The following is a 22,405-nucleotide window of genomic DNA, read 5'->3' as shown; positions in this document are numbered from 1 at the left end:
TAGCCTAACAACATTTCCTGTATCCATAAAAGGTGATATTTAGGTAATCCAGTCTCAACAATTCATGACAGGAGAGTCAAGACTATTTATTACTGATTAATCTAACATGGATGATCTACACATCCTGGCTACTTTAGCTTTTCTGCATGATAGCTGTAACTTTTCTGCCTCATAGCTGCAACTCTGGTTGGTCATCAGATTGCACAAACCCACAGCCTATCAATTTACAACTAAGGAAGAAATATTCTGTCTAAACATTCCAAAGTAAATAAACAAATAAATTATAATCACTGACATTTATGCATATGGGACAATCAATCTACAGTATATGTTAAATAAAGGTTCTGTATACCATTGTAATTTAGTACCGAGCCTTATTTCTGCATCCGGTTTAAAAGCGCAGAGAAGCATTTGCCACATTCTTTTTATTTATTCTTATTTTACAATTGGATAACCAAGTATGTGAACTGGTCTACTCATACTTTTCCATCACAGCCTGGGTATAAAAGTGCAACAGGAGTAATATAGCAAAAAACAAAGAACAGTACAAGGATTTAGACAATGTATTTCAGTGCTGTATGGTACAATAGTAGGACTAATAAATCTAAAATACAACTAATATTGGTTGTGTAAGTAACAGAGCAAAGTTCACATAGAGTAGTAAAATAATTAAGTTATGATAATTAGAAAATCTATAAGTAGGAGTAAATAATGTGTGATCTAGCAAGTGTCATGAATGCAGGTGCACTGAAACTCTTATGTAGGAATACCTAAACATTTTTAATGACTCCAGTCTGTAATTGTTTTTATGCTTGCAGGTAGATGGTTCCATATAGCAGATCTTACTCTAAGGAAGGCTTTTTCTCCAATGGCCAGTTTGAATCTCACTCAGGGTATAATGAGGTTGCATTCATAGATGTTTTTAAGGGAATAGTTTTCTTATCTAATTTGCAGCATTTTTCTGAGAGAAGGACAGTAGCCAAGTGTTAGAATTTTATATAGGTTCATAGATTAGTATAGTACATACATAATACAGAATTAAATAAAATGGAGGCTCTGTTAGCAGTGGAAAGCTAATGTGATTTTTTTTTCTAATAAGCTACAATGGTAACAGTTGTTATATTCTAGTACAACAAATCTGAATGTTTTATTTTCTTTTTGTACTTTTTAGTATTGTTAGAGTAGTGAAGGGATATAAGTAGTAGGGCATATTCATTCTTGGGAATTAGGATGTTTTTTGGGTATAGGTATATGTGTAATTGGGGTGATAAGGTGAGAGACATGATATAACATTTTATCTTTGTCAATAGTCTGTTGGTTAGGTTTTCTGTGTGTGAATTCAAATTTAGGAGTAGGACTGGTGAGAGTCAGTAAAAGTACTGGAAAGTTAAACAAATGAAACTTTTACTTCTATGTGCAGCTGAATCTTCTTACACTCATTTTGAAAGCTTTGACAGAATCATTGTTTATCCAAAAAAATGCATCTTGTTCTTTGTATATCTACCAAAGAAGAAGTCTCACCAAGCAGAAAGGAAACATCTATCATGCACTATCGCAAATAAACACAAACTTTCAGCACACGCGGAAAAACATAGAAGATACACAGATAAATATAAAGGGAAAGTACAAAATAAGCAATTTATTGATGACCCAAAAAATGTGATAGAGAATTGGAAAATAAGGTAAAAGGAATTGAAAGACTGCCAAAAAAGAGGAAATAGATACATTTTGGGGAAGCATCTATGAAGATCCTGTGGAACATAACAAAGATGCTAAATGGATAGAAGAAGTAAAAGAAAGTATAATAAGTTTAAAGGTGCAGGATATGAAATGGGATGAAGTAACAACCAGAGAGAGTCAGACAAAGTTAAGAAAAGCCTCTAACTGGAAAACCCTAGGCTTAGATGCAGTACTTAACTTTTTGGTTAAAATTATTAACATCTTTGCACAAGAACTTACCTATGAGTAAGAACTATTTATATGTGCACCCACAAACAGACACCAACCAGGCTAACAACAGGCAAAACAATCTTCCATCTTAAAAGTGAATCTGCAAACTACCCTAAAAATTATAGGGTCTATATTAGAACATTGAAGTTTCAAAACTTTGAATGTTCTAATATCGACCCCTATTCTGTGAAAGCTGAAAACATCGAACATACAGAACAGCTGTTCCAAAACACATACATACAACACAAGCACACCAAACAAACAGCAATCCCCACACATACACCTAAAATCTTACACCTAACCCTACACTAAACTGTACACACACCACTAACTATCCACTTACCTTAACCCAAACCCTAATCCTAAGGTCCGTCACTATCGCACACTCACCTCACCCTAACCCTAATTCACCTACCCCGCCCTAACCCTCATGTCCACACAATCGCACACTTACCTGACTGTGCCCTAACCCTAACTCACCTAACCTGCCCTAACCCTCATGTCCACACAATCGCACACATACCTAACCCGCACACTAACCCTAACTAACCTAACCCGCACTCAATTGCACACTTACCTGAACCTGATCTGTAACTTTCCACCGCAGTGCTCAAAATACCGAAGCAACAGAAACGGACAACTGAATTCTTTCCCTAGGAAAAAAAATCAGTTTTCTGTTGCTTTGATATTTTCAGCTTTCGCTGAATAGGGGTCGATATTAGATCATTCGAAGTTTTGAAACTTCGATGTTCTAATATAGACCCAAAATTATAGACCAATAACTTGTCTTCCGAAGACATACAAACTATACATGGGAACTGATGCCGACAGATTTTATAGTCATTTAGAAGAAAACTCAATTATGGCAGTAGAACAAAAGGGCAATAAAAGAAAGTCATATGGAACAAAGGATCATTTGTTGTAAAAATAAAGTCATACAGGAGAACTGTAAAAGGGGAAGAATTTAAGTATGGCATGTATTGACTACAAAAAAGCATTTGATGGTATCCCACATCCATGAATAAAAATATCTATAAAATATACCCTACACTGATCGATTACATTACAGTGACCATGAAACAGTGGCAGACCACTTTGCAATTAAGCCATGATAAAGGACAGATTATTATCCCAGGGATAAAAAATTAAAAGGGGGCTATTCCAGGGTAGCTGTCTGTCACCGTTGTTATTCTGCCTTGCCATTAACCCATTAAGCTGTTTACTTAACAACTTAGGCCATGGCTACAATTTGGCTCCTAAAAAACAGCAAAGTGTAAAGATCTCTCATCTTCTCTTTGTTGATGATTTAAAATTGTGTAGCTCATCAGATGAGGAACTGAAAGCACAGCTGCAGGTGTCAAAACTTTTTCAGATAATATAAGAATGTCATTTGGTCTTGATAAATGTGCAAAAGCAACCTTTAAAGCTGGCAAACTGCAGCATCAGGAAAGCATCAGTTTGGGACAAGAATGTGATTTAAAAGAACTTGAGCAAGAGGGAGTTGATGAAGGATCAACAATAAAACATGCACAAATGTGAATAAAACTTAGTAAGGAATACTTTGAAAGACTTAAATTAATTCTGAAAACAGCATTGACATCTAGGAACAAAATCCAGGTTATAAACAAATTTGCTCTTCTTGTCCTAACTTACAGCTTTGGAGTGACTGACTGGCCCCTAAACACGTTGAATAGATTAGATATGAAAACAAAAAGGATGCTTCATGCTCAACAAATGATTTATAAAAATCAGTGTATACCAAGATTATATATTCCCTGTTCCAAAGGAGGGATGGGCCTCCTTGAAATTGATTACATGTATAGATCTGCAATCGTGGGACTCCACACATATCTGCTGACCTCATAAGACTCAAATGTTGTGAAAGTCTTGAAACTTGAGGAGAATAAATCTAAGATGACTTCTCTGCTTAATTTAGCAGAAGCATATCGGTGTCAAGCAGGAATGGAAATCAAAACAAAGTAGATAAAAATCAGGCAACAACTGAATGTGCCAAAAAACAAAAGAAATAATATAAGGTGAAGGACAAGATGAAAAGGCAAGAAATGTGAAAAAATGATAAATATAGTTGCAAGTATAGAAAACTTCTGGAAGAACCTCATGTTAATCAGGAATGAACACAGGAATGGTCAAGGAGAGGTGAATTCAAACCAAGAGATGAAAGGTTAATATTGGCAGCCCAAGATAGAGGGCTACATACATGCTGGTTTATAAAGTCCATTGAACATGTGAGAGAAACAGACAAATGTAGGTTTTGTAAAACCGAATTGGAAACAGTCGCACACCTCATTGCTGGGTGTGACATACTAATGGCAGAAGGACTGTATACTGAAAGACATAATAATGAGGCAAGACTGTTGCACTGGGGATTGTGCAAACATTATGGTACTGAAGTAGCTGAAAACACTGGAAACATGAGCCACAAAGCATCATAGAAAATGATGAAGTTTATATCACATGGGATCATCCGTTACTAACAGTTCAAAAGACAGAAGCTAGAAAACCAGATATAGTGGTCTAAGAAAAGAAGACAAAAGTAGCATTGATCATTGAAACTACTACACCCAGTGACTATAGTGTCTTGCATACAGAGCGACACAAAGTCATAAAATATCAGGATCTCCAGGCAGAAACGAGAGCAATGTGGAAGAAATGGAAGAAAGATAGCCAGACAGTTCCAACAGTAGTTGGAGCAATGGGTCTTATAAAAAAGAATTTACAATCGTATTTAGATATGTTACCAATCCATGTAATCCTATATGAATTGCAGAAGGAGTCATTTCAGTCATTTCTACTCACATTGCGAGTGCTGCAAAAAGCACTTTTGGCTGACATGAAAGATTGAAACAATACTAATTTTGTGAACTTAATTGTATTTTGACTTAGGAATGGGGTCCAGTCCCGTCATAGTATTAGAAAACAAAAAGATTTGGTGAAATAAAAAAAAAAGGGAAAAAACTGTGTGGTCATTCTGTTTTGATTTGACTAACATTAAAACTCGTCCAACTAATCAACTTCTTTTGTACATTATTTTTCAGATATTCCAATTACACTGACATTTCTCTGTCTTGATCTATCTTCATAATCTACTTACTTTTCTTTAATAATTTGCATTTAAGAAAATAAATAAGCATGCTTCTCTTTAACTCCAGGTGGCAGCAAGAGATTTTAAATCACAGAACGCCTTGACAGATGTCTTCCTGGATTCAACAGTGTAAATAGCAAATGTATCACTTGCTTTCTCAATAGTTCTCTCAGATACTGACATAAGATGTTCATAAGGCCTCTTATCTATAATTACTACCCGATTTCTGCCTGTAGGCCTTCCAAAGTTACCATAGTATTATCCCAGTTTGTAATATGACACAGTGAGGTCCAATGTATGCAGCAAACTCAAGGAAATATTCAACTTCTTACTGGCGTTTTTCCTTCTCTTAATCATGACTACTCTCGCTTACACAATTCTTTTCGATATATCACCATTGCAGACTTCTAGCTAACTGAATATGAAAACAAATAAGCTTTTTCCTTAAAATCAATGAGGGAACACATTTTATTTCATTCATTGCATTACTGGAAGTAAGTGGAAGGACATATTTCAGGGAATGCAGAAGAACACAGGCTGACACAACCAGCCTAGCTTCTTTACAAAAAAATACCTACAGTTCTCTGTCATATAGCCAGTAGTGACTGAGTCATAGATATACCCTTTCCCATATGATAGAAAAACTAAGCACTGGGTCTAACTAATTGCCTGTATACTTTCAAATGTCAGCATTTTAAGCTGTACAATATCAGGGCCAATGATAGACAACTTGTAGTTTTATTATAGTCAGACATTATCTGTAAAACAGAAATGATTTAGCTTTTATTAGTCTAAATGTATGGCTAAGAAGGAAAACCCTTAGTAGGTTTATGACATCATTTCTCAGACTGTATGTAATATGACATGTGTCCTTATGTGAAACTTTAATCATAAGGAAATTGAATTTATCTGTATTATGTTATGGTCCAAGTTAATGAGGTTAATAAAATTATAGAAAGCACTGAATCCATCACTGCGCCCTAAGGGGTGCTATAGGAGAGAGAGAGAGAGATTTTCTTTTTTGGCAGTGGTCCAGAATGAGACACTAATTGTCAATGACATTGATGAGTCATTTATTTAAATAATTGCAAAAAACATCTTAATTCTATTTACTCTAAACCATAAGTTGAAAGTATAGAGAAAGGTGTCTCATGCTGGACCAAGTGAAAGGCTTTCAGCAATTCCAGTTAAATAACCCATGTCAGTTCATGCTTGTCCATGACTCTGAAGGGAAGGAAAGAGTCTGACGTGCTGACATGGTCATTACTCCTAAATCTGTGCAAGTAGTCTACACTAGGCCATATGCCCTTTGGTGCCTTTTTAACTCTGATGCAACTACTTTTTCCAGTGTCTTGACAAGCGGTGAAAGAAAATAGATGGATCTAAAGGAATCAATATATCGCTTATATTGTTTTATAGAGTTTACCTACACATAACTGGTTTTCAGCTCACCATTTATCAGAAATTGCATGCTGAAAAATGATGAGCCAAAAAAAACATTAAAAATTTAAAGGTATTTTTGGCAGGAGGACAAGCCATCCTACACCCCCTAATGTGGGAGGCAAGCTCTGCACACCCCCCAAAATTATATATACCAAAACCACTATCACACAACAGTGAAGAAAATGGGAAAACCTCTGAAAGTTGTGCCGCTGGCTCACATAATACAGTACATTGTGATGAAACTCAGCATGACATTAAATTCTCACTATGAAGGTGCAAATGGAAAGTAGCAGTGAAATTGTGTAACTATACTGTTTTATGGTAATAAATATCTCTATAGCCTGTTGAGTCCATTTGAAATGACAGACTACATACTTTTTCAAGTACTGCATTTACTCAAACTTTGTGTGACTTTTGATCATGCCATGTTATACAACAAGATATGATGAATACGGGTCTATAGTATATGTTTGAAGTTTCAAAACTTCAAACATCATATAATCGAACTTATATGACCAAAGTTTTAAAACTTCGAACATATAATAAAAAAAAAAGAAACTTACCTGAACACTGTAAGCAGGGGGGGGCAAGCCCTCCCTGTAGCCCCCACAACTTAAATATACCAGCTCAGAGACTGTACTACAGTGAAGTACAGGAAAATATTCCCTATGGCAATCTCACTTCACTACAGTGCAGTCTTGCAGTTGGTATATTTAAGTAGCGGGGGTGTGGTGGGTGCAACCCCCTCACGTGGGGGGCTGCAGGGAGGCATGCCCCCCTGCTTACAGCATTCAGGTAAGTTTCTTACTTTTTTTTTTATTATTTGTTTGAAGTTTTAAAACTTCAGTCATAGAAGTTTGATTATATGACGTTCAAATTTTGAAACTCTGAACATATAATATAGACCTGATGAATGCATCTCCCTGTATGGTAGTATGATTGACTTGGCTCCAACTCCATCCAGAACATACTCATGCACTGAGTCTTTACTAGCTATATACTACAAGTCTGGTTCCAAAGTGCTGACTTGCTAATAATAAATAAATAAATACATGCATACATACCTACATACACGTAAATCAATCAATTAATCAATCAATAAATAAGTTACTGAATATAAACCTGCTTGTACCTGATGCAGTGCTTTCCCTCTCTCCAAGGTTGTTTGTTTCCATCTAAAAGTCTTACAGATAGCCTGAAATATAAACACAAAACCTACCTGCACTTATGGCAGACGGTTTAAGATTTATTAGTATTCACTTCCATGTGTTTCTCACTCACTTGTATGTAAAGTGCATTGGTCATATTCTTCAGCAAGTATTAGTAACATACTTTGGAGTAGGCTAAAACATCCTTACCATAATACAATGCAAAATTACAGACTTTTTGATCCAAAAAGTATGTTGTTTTTGCATTTTATTTTGTTGATAAGGATGGCGCCGATTTTTTGTTTTTCTCAGAACTGAAAATCCCTAATATAATATTATAAAAGAATGGACCCACAATGCCTCTCTATTTAAATTAATGTATATAGTACTATATTTCCATGGTAAATGGATCATTGTTATTCTCTCTTATTACCTAGAAAAAAAAGCTGTCAACTATTCCTTGCATGTAGGGCACCTCACATTGAAAATGAATGTGCTGTTGGAGTAGTGAAACCACAGTGTAAGTAAGAAGCTGCTCTTGTAATAAGGATTGCACTTTCTTTAACTTACAATGCTGTGCAGTTGTTTGTTGTTGACTATCACCTACTATTACATTACTTTGTAATATTTATAGAAGGAACTTGAGTAAACAGTGAAAAGAGAAAGTAAAATTTCTTCTTTTGGCTTTTAGGGTCGCCACAGTGGATCACCTGTCTGCTCATGATTGGCAGTGGAGTTTTGCGGTGTTGAGTTGCCAGCCTGATGCCCAACCTTCCACAGAAGGCACACACATGCAGACACTCACACCTAGGGGCAATTTAGAGTGTCCAATCCACCTACAGCATGTCTTTGGGATGTGGGAGGAAACCAGAGCACCTGGAGGAAATCCACACAACCACAGGGAGGGCATGCAGACTCCGCACAGAAGGCACCCCAGTCGAGGATTGAACCAGAGAACCTCTTGCTGTGAGGCAGCAACACTAACTGCTGCACCACCATGGCCGCCCAAAAGAGAAAATAAAACAGCATGTTTTAATTGTAATTTCTTTTAAAACCACTTATATACATACTATACATATATATTGATATATATCACTAGAATGGGAAATAGAATTAATTGAAAACCAAAGATGGTTGCAAAAGTGACCATTATAATTTAAATATGTCAGCCTCACAATTGCTCATTTTGATGATTCTGTTCAAGCTGTATTGTGAAGAGAAATACATTTTTACTTTTGTAGTAATGTAGGGGGTAAGAGTGCAACAATATATCTAATATATCTAATTTTCATTAGGCAAAGACGCATTTCAGAACAGAAGAAGGTATTTAGTACAAACTCTTGAGTTGCATAACCTTAATTAATAACTTAGACCTTTATAAAGTGAGTTCCAATGGCCAGATTGCCATCATTTGGAAATGCAGTGTAAGAGCAACCTCACAACAGTTCTTGGACACCTCCCTTGCAGAAAAACATAAAGACTTATAAGTAGTTAAAGTACAAATGTGAGGTAATAGTTGATCAAGGATAAATGAGGAATTAGATGCTAGAATTGAAGGTTCATGAAACAATTTATGTAACTGTTCCACACTGGCCAAAAAAATAATACTTACGTTGATCTTTAAGGGAATATAATAACGATTAGAAAAAACACGAATCTTAAAATTTCAGTCAGTTGACTTGATGATGATGCACTGAAATCAAATAGCTCTGTGCCTTGGAAAGTTAATTATCTATTGAAACTGGATTTGCAATTTAAATTGCCTTGTTTATAGTATTATTTTATATACCTATGAAAAACTATACCCTTTCTATGGAATATCTTCAGTACAGACACCAAAGATTCCTACTATAGCCACTAGTAACATCTTTTTAACCGCCCTGCTCAAAGATATTTAGTCAATAACAAAGATTCAAGATGGTTGTAAGTTGAATACAAAGTCTTTTCATCTGTCATATCTAGCAATATATGAATATGTGTGATATAGGTTTCCCGTATTTAGATGTAGTAGAGATGTGAAATAACTAGGCCATGTAGAAAAAAATGGGGAATGACATAACTTTTGTAGTTTATACATCCTGCTGCTTAAAAGACAAGTTCAGATTGCATCATTGCATAGGACAGTGTTTTTGCTAAGTATGAAGTTTTACTAATTAGATCTTTAGATAGTTCTTGATTTAGAATTACCTAAATGTACTTATAAGTAAAATAACCATTTATAATGTGTGCATTTGTATATTTCACTCTCAAAAGTAAGATCACAAAAGAATACAATTAGTGAAAATCATCCACATTTGAAAATATCAAAAAAAAAATCTAAAAACAACATTTTTGTAGAAAGACAAGTTCATATGTTCACAGGTGTTTATTAGGCTAATCACCACAAAGGCCTTTTTAAGCCTAGCCATGCATCCCAACTCTCTGACAAGTTATTGTACCTTTGATAAGTTAAGGAGGGACTTGGGAGAGGAAACATTTATTAGCAGGGGCCTGGGAGATAAATCATTTACAGGTTGCCTGTGTCCATTACAGAAATAGGTGCCAAATCAGAAATTAATTTCCTTTTCCCCATCCAATTGTCTAAGTTACACTTGAATTGGGTTAGAGAGGAACTCTCTTCACATTGATGAGAAGCCTATTGTAGAGATGGGGGAAATCTGTGGCATACATACCTGTCTCTTCAACAGGTCCTATTTATGTTACAGACAAGGCTTAATTCTTTAGAATGCATAATTCTGTTGCTCTTTGTTTTGTGGATGTGCAGGAGGTCCATTAGAGTGGGGTCTGACAATGCCCTGTATGCCAGGCACAGATCTCCCCTCAACAGCCTGGAGGAGACAGAATACATGGACAGGGACTTGAGGCAGACTGCATAGGACATTTTACTTACTCATGTGTTCTTATGATTCTATTAATATTGGAAGCAGAAACTTTGTGATAAGTTATAGAATATCCCTGAGAGAATAGAAAAACAGAACTTGATTTTGTGGGAAAGAGATCCTTAATCACAGGACCTCTTTATTCTTAATATGGACTCTGTATTACTCCAGCATCTTGATAAGCTGGAAAGTAGCCTCCTCTTCTGAGCAGTAAACTAAGTAGAATCATATTATCCAAGTTCCTGTTTCAACAGACATTGACGTTATGTATACCTGGTCACAATACTGACTCATTCATCCCCCTAGATAAGAGCCTTGTGGTTCTTTTACTTCTGTACAGGTAAAACCAAGCCTACTGTAGGTGGTGCTATCATTCTCATAAACAATTAAGGTTTTCTAATTTAGGTATGACCCCACACACACACACACACTCATGTTCATTAGTATCAAAGGAGTTGGCATTCAGTGGACCCTTGCAATGCATGTTATACCTCCAACTAATGCAATCAGTTGGTCTGCCAACCCTTCTAAACAAGTACTTCTGGGGGATCCCCAGTCCTGTCTGTAGATTCTACCTCAGGGAATGTACCTGAGAGCATACACCATTCACCTTCCCCTAAAGAGAGAACAATGCAGGCTAAGCCTCATAATTATTTTCTTCCTCCTGCCAGCTCTAAGTGACACTCAAGTCACTTGTCATACTTGGGTTGCCTGGTTGACCATCACAGCATTAAATCTCTGCATCAATGTAACTGTCTAATTTTAATAGAACATTTTAGAATAGTCTTTCCAAAATTGTTATTATGACCATAGAAATCCTATAGATCATAAACAATATATAGATGCTTAAAAGTATTTTGAGGGATAGTTTATGATGTATTAGTAAAATATTATTTTCCATTTCAAATGTAACAGAGAAAGAAAAATTATTTCCATGTAAATTCTGAATGCTTAATGTACTGCCCTAGACCTGTTCTCTGTAAATGAAACTGGGCAGGATTCACGAAGGCTTGCACAGAGTGTAAGAGATGTGTAACACTCCATGCAAGCCTCGCGATCCAGGAACAGCCCTAAACTCCGTGTAAGAGACCAGCTAAAACGTCTCTTACACGGACTGGGCGTGGACATGCTAAATACCTCACTTGCAGCTGAAAGGTATGCAAATGAGGTATATTAGAGATCCACGAAGCAGAAACCAGTCCGTGTAAGAGACGTTTTAGCTGCAGAAATGTACTCAGTTGACAACTGAGTACGTTTCTGCAAATTCCACAACGGAGCCATGTCAGCTCCAAATAAAGGGTGCATATGTGTCAGGCAGCATGCCAATGGCCAAATATGTGGCCATTGGCAAGGTAACCCGATGCAAATGGGCTGCGCTGTCTAAAAACATAAAAAAGAAGGTTATAAACCCACAAATGTGGGTTTCATGCAATACATGGAATGACAATGCAGGGAACAGCAGACCAAAAACAACATGTCCACCGTGTAGTGGTTGCTAAGGGGGGAAGCTGAGTCTAAGACATGTAACTAAGCATTAGTAGGCAATCTCATGTAAATGAGGGTTAGGATACTGAATCTAACAGTCACATAGGAAATGAGCACAGTCTGAGTAGTGTAAGAGATACATAAGGGAGAGGAATAGAGTAGGAGATAGGTGACATCACAGGGGGGAATGGTAGAAAGAAATGCAGTTCATTGGAGGTCAGTGCAACATGACAGATGACAGACACAGATCATGGAAAGAGGTGTGCCACTAGATAAGTCAGGGAAAGTCAAGAAATGGAAGGTGTACACTGTTACTTACACCACAGTTTCTTGCTGGGCCTGCATGCGCGTGTGCCATGAAGGGCGAGTAGGGCAGTGTGTGCACGTGTAAGGCAGACTGAGCATGTGGGAGCGTGTTGGGAGATGTTTAACACTGGTGTGCACTCGTGTAGGGCAGGCTGAGCATGTTGGAGGCTGTTGGCAGACGTGTAACAGTGTTTGCGCGGGTGTGCGTGCATTTTAACCCGAATAAGTAGATTCTGAACCATGTAAGCACGTGTGCGCGCATGTAAGCCACTGTGAGAGTGTTTCTGCTGGTATGCACGCTGCTCCCCCTGAGGAAACAGAAAGGAAAAAGGAAGCAACAGAATTAATAGGAAGCTAGCAGGGATAACTGCTGAAGCTAGCAGGTGAAAACAATTAGAAGCAGGTAATTACACAGGCAGAATAGTAGCCCAGCCCAGCACTTAAAACTCTGCAAACAGTAGTGCAGGATGTTTCTCTTAAGAGACACTGCAAGACAGGAGTAAGCTAATAGAAGTGAAAACTGAAAAAGCTTCACTCAGAGCAGAAATGTTAGGGGCTGCCATAGCTGTCATAATGAGACATAGGCGACTTGCTGAGGGTGGTGACAATGCAGATGGTGCCAGACAACCCACAGTGAGGAGACAGAGAAGAGTGTACAGGCCCAGGGTCACCTACCACGGGTTACATGAGCTGGAGATAGTAGAGTGCTATAGAGTGGACAGAGAGCTCCTGCAGCAAATTGTTGAGCTGTGCAGGCCATGCCTCACACACAGAACCAACAGAGGGGAACCCATCCCAGTGGAAACCAAGGTATGTGTTGGCCTAAGAATACTAGCAACAGGTACCTTCCAGAGACCAACTGGCGATATGATGGGGATATCACAGGCATCATCCTCCAGGGTACTGCACCAGTTCCTGGATGCCATGTCAGCACATGTCGGTGATCATGTATATTTCCCCAATGCCCGTGAGGTATTGGTCAGCAATATGCGTCTCTTCCAGCAAATAGCAGAATACCCTGAGGTAGTGGGTGCAATAGACTGCACGCATACGCATCAAAGCACCAGCTGGTGAGCGGGGTAGGGCCTACATAAACCGCAAGGGCTTCTCTCCATCAACTGCCAGGTCATGTGTGATGCCCAGGGCATAATAATGAATGTGTGTGTGCTGGCTGCCCTGGGAGTTACCACGATTCCCACATCTGGCATTTGAAGCAGCTGTACCACACATTTGCCAATGGGGACATCCCACACTGACACCTAGTGGGGGATGCAGGTTATGCACTGGAGCCATGGCTGATGACACCCATCAGAAACGCACACACACCTGAACAGGAACGCCATAATGAGGCACATGCACAAACACGTAATGTAATAGAGTGTGTGTTTGGGCTGCTCAAGTCACGGTTCCGGTGTCTGGACACATCTGGTGGAGCCTTGCAGTACACACCAACTACATGTACCCAAATTGTCATGGTATGTGCTATGCTACATAATATGATCTTGCAAAACAGCTGCAGCAGGACCAGCATAGGGCTGGGCCAAACAGCCCCCCACCATTGCCAAGGCCATCACAGGCAGAGCGTGACTCGGAGGAGGAACAACCTGAGCCTGCCCCAGTAGGCAGAAGGAGGCGTGCCCAGTATGCCCTGGCCTTGGCAAAGAGGCAACGCATAGCACATACACTGGCTCAGTAGGAACCCTGGGAATGATACCCCTCTGACTCACTCAAATAATAACATGGATGCCTAAAATGACATGACCTGCTCACAAACATGTACAGGGAAGTGTAATATGCGCATCCGACAGAGGCAGCCCTGCAGCACCACCTGAGGCATGAATGCCATGTGTTAAGTAATGTAACACCATGTACTATATGCACACCTGAGCACCCTGACTAACATCCACCCTCACCAAGCATGAAGCCACAAAATGACGATGGGATGATCAAGTGCAATAACTGGCTGAAGTAATGCAGTTAGTCAAAGGGGAGCCAATGTGTTTCAGGCTGGGAAGACATGTGGAGCATGACATGATGCACCACCTGCTAGGGGTGGCATGCACCTATCATTCCATGCCCCATGGATACTGGCAAAGGCTGTCAGTACCCACAGCATGCCCTGAATAGGTAAGTCTCAAAACACAAACCCACCTTCATAGGTACCACAAGGGATAGGAACCTAGATGTAATGCTACCCAATGCCAGAAGTCTAAACAGCAAGATGTGTGGAGTGTAAACGCATGCAGTATGGAGAATGTAGATACCAGTCCTGTAATAGAGAACTGGGTCAAGGCTCACATCAGCACCCTAACACTACCAGGTCACACCTCATACTGTGCTGTACAGCCGCAAAACATGGAACAAGCTACAAAAGGAGGATGACTAGCAATAAATGTCAAGGATAACCACACCCCCATGTTGGTACCACAACAAGAAGCAGCATGGATTAGCCATGGTCAAATACCAATGGCTAAAACCGCCTCCCAGTATATAGCCTGCTGCAGACTACTGTCCTAATACCAGGAACTGCACCTGGCCTATGTTGGAATACATGAATATATCAAGCCCCCAAACCACATTATATTGCTTGACTGAAAATACCCAGACATACACTGGGAGCATTATACTAGCACCAACACAGTAGGAGAAAAGTTCCCAGAATCCATAAACCAAAATGCCCAGGAACAACGTACCACTCCCACAAGAGGGGTAAGCATACTGGATGTGATAATCAGCAACATGTGTACTGGATGGCAAGATGAGAAGTGTATCCCTCACTGGTAAGACCAGACCATAGAGTAATCACACTGGATATACACATCCCGACCCCAGTCCCTGGCCAGAATACCACAGTGAAAAACATGTGTAAAGCATAGGTTGCAGCCCTCCAAACTGATGTTGAATCCACGAAAGGCCCTGTGCAAGTGCAGAATATGGGACACACCACAGAACATGTTATACAGGCATTCCATGAACACAGCCAGGAATGCTTGGATTATGCAATCACAAATAACAACAACACACAATGCCATACACGCAGGCATCTGGCATGCTGGACTCCAGCCATTACCAAACCATGCAAGAGAATGAGGAAGCTACCACATGATAGAGCAAACATAAAAAGGGAAGTAATCACTGACCAGTAGTATGGCAATAACATATGTCCACACATACAATCCACTAAGTCCAGCCACAACAAGTAGAATCTGTGAATCCAGAGGCAATGTGACACCTGTCCCAAGTACACAGACAAACACAACCCCAATAAATACAAATATATGTGATAGATGCAACCATGTATCCAAACCAGAGGTTGAGCTCCACCAACTCAGTACTGTCAAAACTAGTCAGGAGGAGAAGGTAACCACATACACCACAAACCCAGTCCCACATAGACCTACCACAACTGTAAACCAAACACATAAACACAGAAAAATATTCCCAGAGGCCCTAATTACAAACACACCACACCAACAGAAGCCTCCAAAGCAGATCACAAGCAACCACAACCTCCAAACATAGCACATGCAATGAATAGTACACAAAGCTGGTGTGCCAAACAGTCACAGGCCAGAAGGAGAAACAACATGCCTGATACAGTTGTAATAGGTGTCTGTATAGGCAGACACACTGCTGTCCCACTCACCAGACTGAACAAGGGAAAGGGTAGAGTAAGCTGCCTGTAGGCTGCCACAAAATGCCACATAACACAAGTACGCAGGTCACCCCAAAGCAAGCAGAAATATGATGCACTCAATGTCCATGCAGGTGTGAATGACCTGAGATGTACCTCCCTGGTCTACATGAAAAGAGACATGGATGATCTCTCTGAGTATGTACCCCAGGCGGGTATGACACTGGCTGTGTGCAGCATCCAACCCTCACCAAGAATGATGCCACAGTACAAACACAGAATGATCATGTTTAACAGCTGGCACAGTTACAGCTGTCAGTCCAAGAGGGTCTAATGTCTGTCTGCTTGAGATGTCAAGCATGACAAGCCATGCTGCTGTTCCAGGGATGGCTTGCACCTGTTACCCTGTGCGTCTGGATACTGGATAAGGCCTTTGCCACCTCCATAGAGCCGTATGTAGGCAAGGCCAAAAAGACTACCCACCACCCTAGAAAACATAAGTGGTAGGAAACATAAGGGTAATGCTGACCAATGCCAGATGTGTAAACTGCAATATGCATGCCCCTGAGGCACTTCCCATTATGGAGAACATCAATGTCTGTGCAGTGACAGAAGCCTGCTGCAAGCCTAGTGATAGCACACCAGCACTACTAGGTTATATCACATATCATGTGTTATGGCCCCAACACCTGGACCAAAACATCAAAGGAGGGGGAGTATCCATATGCAGCACAGACACCCATATGGCCAGGTAACTGACAATGCACAAAGCAGCGGAGACCACCCATGTGCACCTAAGTGTAGTCCAAACTGCTGTACAGTCTGTAGCATGCGACAGACCACACTCTCACACACAAGAACTCCACCCAGACATCCTGAAGACACTGGACAGTATGAATGTCCCACCAAATACCAGACAAGGTACACACAAATTACCACATAGGTGGCAAACCATTATGTATGCAAGGAGTAATCAGGGACCTAGGGACACAAGTCGACAGTAATCTGTCATGTGACACTCACAATGCCAATGTGGCTAGGAAGATTGTCGATATTGGACACCGTATCATGAAAGGATTCACATCTACATCAACAGAGGTCACTGTGCCGCTGTACTGTTCCCTTATCAGACCCATAATCTAGTACAATGACTCATATGGGATGTACCGTACGTAACACCTGCAGCGGTTCAGAAGACCTCATAGTTACCCCACCAAGAGGATAAAGGGTTTGAAATATATGTCATATGCTGCCTGGCTGTAGACACCCCAGCTGAATGCAGTCACAGACTGACTACACAGAGGCATTGTATGTTTGTTATACAAGGCCATGTCCAACACAGGAGTAATGGACATGCTCCACCACAGGAAATCAAAGCCATTGGAGCTGTGAGAGTGACAGATGTCAGCCTCAACACATAATGAAATAAGATGTGCTGGAGGGAAAGATACATAACCCAGAGGCTCCCCACACCCAGAAACAGGATCCCAATCCATGTTAGGCAGAGCCCCTCACTGACACCCCTCAACAGGAATATTGCCAAGTGGATGGATGATCGTACATGTATACTGGCGGTCTTCACTGTGTCACGACCAGACAGAGGCACAGTAAAGAAATTCATAAATGGCCATAATAGAAACATAGCAAGGGGTGGCGAAAGACACACACACTCTGGCTAGGCTTACTAATGCCCTAGGGTGGATAGCCTAGTATGAACCCATGAACCTATGAAGATACAAAATGTACAGGACACTAAGGATAATCACAAGGCTTACCTAACTGATGGTAGGAACCATGTTGGGCATCCACAGATATGCTCTGAATCACACAGATATTACAAACAACATACCAAACACACACACATATTGCTAACATACAACCTGACAGGTGCAGTGCAAACACCACCAGAGTGCAAAATATCTATCCCAGCAGACTGCTGGTCCCCTGACATTGCAGATGCTGAGGTAACAGCCATCATCTGCAAAGCAAAACACACAGCAGCAAGGTATGTGATGGTGTCCTGGGCTGAGGCCAACATGGACTCCAAGAATAATGGAATGCCAAATCACACTACTGCCCAATGTCAGCCTTACCACAGGATATGTACCCAAAGAGCAGTGTACAACAACAGTGGTCCTTCACAACAAAGGTGTTGCCTGAATGGATACTGCAAACTACCACCCCAGGATCCTGACAAGCTTGGTCTGCACAGCTATGGAAAGGATCAGTATGTACCGCAGACAGAAGGCTATTGTGGACCTACTGATACTGGACCCTACACAGTGTGGCTGTCGTAACTGCAGATCCTGCCCCTAAACATGTTTGACCCATTTGAAGCAGTCATTAAGGTCATTGATGAGGGCAATGTGGTCCACACAGCATAGCTGGACCATGCACATGCTTTTAGACAATACCGTGCAGTTCAGTATGGATATGTTCACCAGCTTAAATATATACCCCTATGTCAGTAGAGGGGTTGCAAACCAGACCAAGGACAGAACTGACATGGTCAGACATGCCGCATCCATGTCAGACTACAAAGCAGATATGAGTGGCATCCCACAAGGCCTGGTCCTGGCCCCCTTCTGTATATATGTCCCATAGGTATAGGCCAACATGGAAGGACTGTGACTGAACATGTATGCAGAGGAGTACAAACAGCCCACCATATCCGACCCCCAGCTGACACAAGCAACCCACAAAAGGGCCACCTGCAAACAGACAACTGGAGCCATAGCCATGTCAGCAAGCTAATTGCAGAACTGTGTATAGACAACCACCGTGGATATACAGTAAGTGCCCACAAATTACCACACAGGTGTTAACCCATGATGTACCTAACATGTAATGTGAGACCTGGGTACAAAAGGTGATAGATATCCTGCACTGGACAAACATGTGGCTGTAGTGTTTGCAGAAACATATACTATATACCCACCCAAACATGAAGGTTGGCAGATGTAGATAAGGGGATGTCACTGTGGCTCTGCAGTCATCCTCCATCAGCGTCACAATTGACTACAATAGCCCCTGTGGGATATACCTCAGCAGACACCTCCATCAACTGTAAAGTCCACAACAGTACCCCACCAGGAGTAGCAAAGAGCATGAACAGATGCCATGTGTTGCCTGAGTAAACAAACTGCAGCCTCACACACTGCCATACTGCCCAGCTACAGGCAAGCTGTGCCTGATGTATGAAGCCATGTCCAACCTGGAATCAATGAACATGCTGCACCTTGTACAATCTGAATGGCAGTGAGCTATGCACATGAGAGACCTGAACCCCAGCACTGACATACATAGGACAAGCTGTACAGAATGATCCATAACACAGAAGGCACCCCACTCTTCAGTAAACTCCTGGTACAGGTCAGCCAGAGAGTCACTTATCGACACCCCTCAAGAGGAATCCTGATGAGTGGATGGGAGATGGTAGGCTAACCCTGGGTATCACTGTTATGTCAGAGGTAGACGGAGGCACAGTATACTAACCATGACATATGTCATGGCAAACTCCAGTTACAATGTGTGTCGAAGGACAAACACACCCTGTGACTAGCATCAGAAATGGCCTAGGGAACATCGCTAGTGTTTGCCAATGTCCACCCATGTTGTGGAATACACTACCAATGTTGGACGAGCCTGGTGTAGGTAGTCCATATCTGAACATAATGCAACATGGTCATATGTGCACAACTGGCCCCTACACAGTCTGTTGTGCTCACTATGAAGATGTCAAGCAGTCATAGGACTAAAGCCCAGGATACTGTCCACCACAGTGAAAGTACTGAACCAGTACACTATATGGTACTACAGTGTTAGGTCATTATGAAAGTATGTTGAGAACTGTCTGCAAAGTATCCCATGCAATCCCTGCAGGCACAGTATAATCCCTGTTGTGGCAGACACAAAGCAGTTGGCCAGTTAGTACACAACATGACACCCAACACACAACCATAAACGTGAGATATTGTTGAAGTTCACACACACCCAAATATGTGGTGGACTTCAGAGTGCAACATATGGAAAGCTCACACTGGGCATGCTTGCACACTTTGATAAATGAGGCATATGTCAGACAACATGCCATGGAAAGGCTGAACTGGGCATGCTCACACACTTAGGCCATATCTCCGTTTAGCAGTTGGCCACACATATCTGGTATTTGTACGTGTCAGTCCAGGAACCAACCACAACACAGCAATCTGCCCAGTGCACACAGTAAATGACTACAGAGACATAAGTGATATAGTGGATCAAAGTCATATGCAAACATCTTCCACAGATACACAAGTTGGTCATAGGAACAGGGAATGCTATGGCAATAAAGACCTGCAAACAGTAGAACAGCACAACAAATATTGTGCATCCGACAATTGAACATATGGGTGTAGAGGTCAATACTAGCCTTGTTGCCCTAGGGAATGACAGCTCAGCCAGAGTGTGCTTGGCATCTGCATCCCCAGTACAGTAGGCTACTGTGCCACTGTAAAGTAGGTCACATAAGGCAACATGTGAGGCTAGTGAGCTGTGCCTCTGTCAAGCAGGGCACCGTGGAGGTCCCAGGGATTGAATGTGCTAAGCCACAGCCATGTTGTCGGTGTGTGCTGGAAGAGGGTTGCTGAGGATCTCTAACAGTAAGTGTCCATCAATAACAGACTGAGGGAGCCCTATCTGCATTCTCTGGACAATTCCACTGTCAACACTGTGTTGTAATGATTATGTGTGAATGAAGTGCCATGCCGGAACTGTTCACAGATGTCCTCCCTCTGTGGGCTACAGCTCTGCAATGTATTAGCTCACTCTGTCTGTTGTACGGCTCATATATGGCTGGTGTACACCTGACAGGTGTCTTGTTGTGGAGCAGTCATGGGTATATGTGGGATAGCATGATCAATGCAAACCATACACATGCTCATAGAATGCAATTGTCAAGGATTATGCTGAGTGGCCAGTATAGTCCCCCAGCATGGGTCCTCTGAAGTCGTCCACCCCAGTCTTCACAAGTGTAGAGTGTGCTTGTGCTAAATACAGTTTGTGTGCAGTGACAACCTTGCCTGGGGGTGGAGATGGGATATGGATGTCCAGGGAAAGGTGGGTATGGTCAGATATCAACAATGGTGGTCTACCTCTGGTGTGGAACAGTGAGTACCCACGTTGCAGATGGACAGGTGCAATATGTATTCCCCATGTGGCTGTGGTGTGTGGTTCTGCCATAGCACATGGACCCACAAATTGTAGTGGCTGTAGGGTAAAGTGGTAGAGGCCTGAGTAGTTCTCACACACAATATGCCTGTACCTGATGTTAACAACTGGAATGGTGTATGTGAACACCTGCATATCCCGGCACTGTTCGCCGGGAAGCAAAGTGTGTGTCCTGGATGTGGGTGTGGTGTTCTGGACTGGTTGTGTTGTGTGTTACAGGTCCTGTGGTCACAAAGCATGGTATAGAACATAACCTGCCAGTGCGATGTGCATATCTGACCCTGACATAGGTGGCTGCAAATGCATATTTATGCTATCCCCACCTGACAGGTAGTACTACATGTACATACCTCTGTAGAAATAAAGATGTCAGCACCCTATAAATACTGCAGGTGCAGAACAGATGCCCAGTAATTCAGATAGTGCGCTCTGCTAATGTGTCTCCCTCAAGTGTCATAATATAGTTAGGTAGGGGTTTGAATCCTGCAAATGCTCAGTGTGTGTGTGTGTGAGGGGATTAGTGTGTGTGCAAGTCTGTATGAAGGAAATATCCCTTATGGCAACTAGGAGAACACACTACAGGATGCACATTCCCCTTTCTAAACACTGATGATGTCAGCACCCTATAAGTACAGCAGGAGAAGGGAAACCTCCCAGTAATGTGAATAGCATGCTCTGCTAATGCATCCATCTCAAGTGTCATAACATAGTTAGGTGGGGGTTTGAATCCTGCAAATGCTCAGTGTGTGTGGAGGGGGTTAGTGTGTGTGCAAGTCTGTGTGAGGGAGATGTCCCTTTTGGCATCTGTGAAAGCACTCTACAGGATGCACATTCTCCTCTCTCAGCACGGATGATGTCAGCACCCTATAAGTCAAGCAGGAGAAGGGAAACCTCCCAGTAATTCGAATAGCACACTCTGCTAATGTGTCTCTCCCGAGTGTCATAATATAGTTAGGTAGGAGTTTGAAACCTGTAAATGGCATGTGTGTGTGTTTGGATGTGGGAACTCTGTGTGTGTGCAATTCTGTATGAAAAACATGTGCTTTTTTGAAATCAGGAGATCACACTACATGATGCACATTACCCTTTCCAAACAGTGATGATGACAGCACCCTATACATACAGCTGGAGAAGAGATATCTACCAGTAATCAGAATAGCGCAACTTGCTACAGCGTCACTCTCAAGTGCCATAACATATTTAGGTAGGGGTTTGAAACCTGCAAGTGGCAAGTGTGTGTGTGTTTGGA

Source organism: Protopterus annectens, chromosome 2.part2, assembly GCF_019279795.1.
Source record: "Protopterus annectens isolate FY-2018-M chromosome 2.part2, PAN1.0, whole genome shotgun sequence".
NCBI classification, from domain to species: domain Eukaryota; kingdom Metazoa; phylum Chordata; order Ceratodontiformes; family Protopteridae; genus Protopterus; species Protopterus annectens.
The sequence above is the reverse complement of the archived record's forward strand: the minus strand, read 5'-3'. Positions refer to the sequence as shown.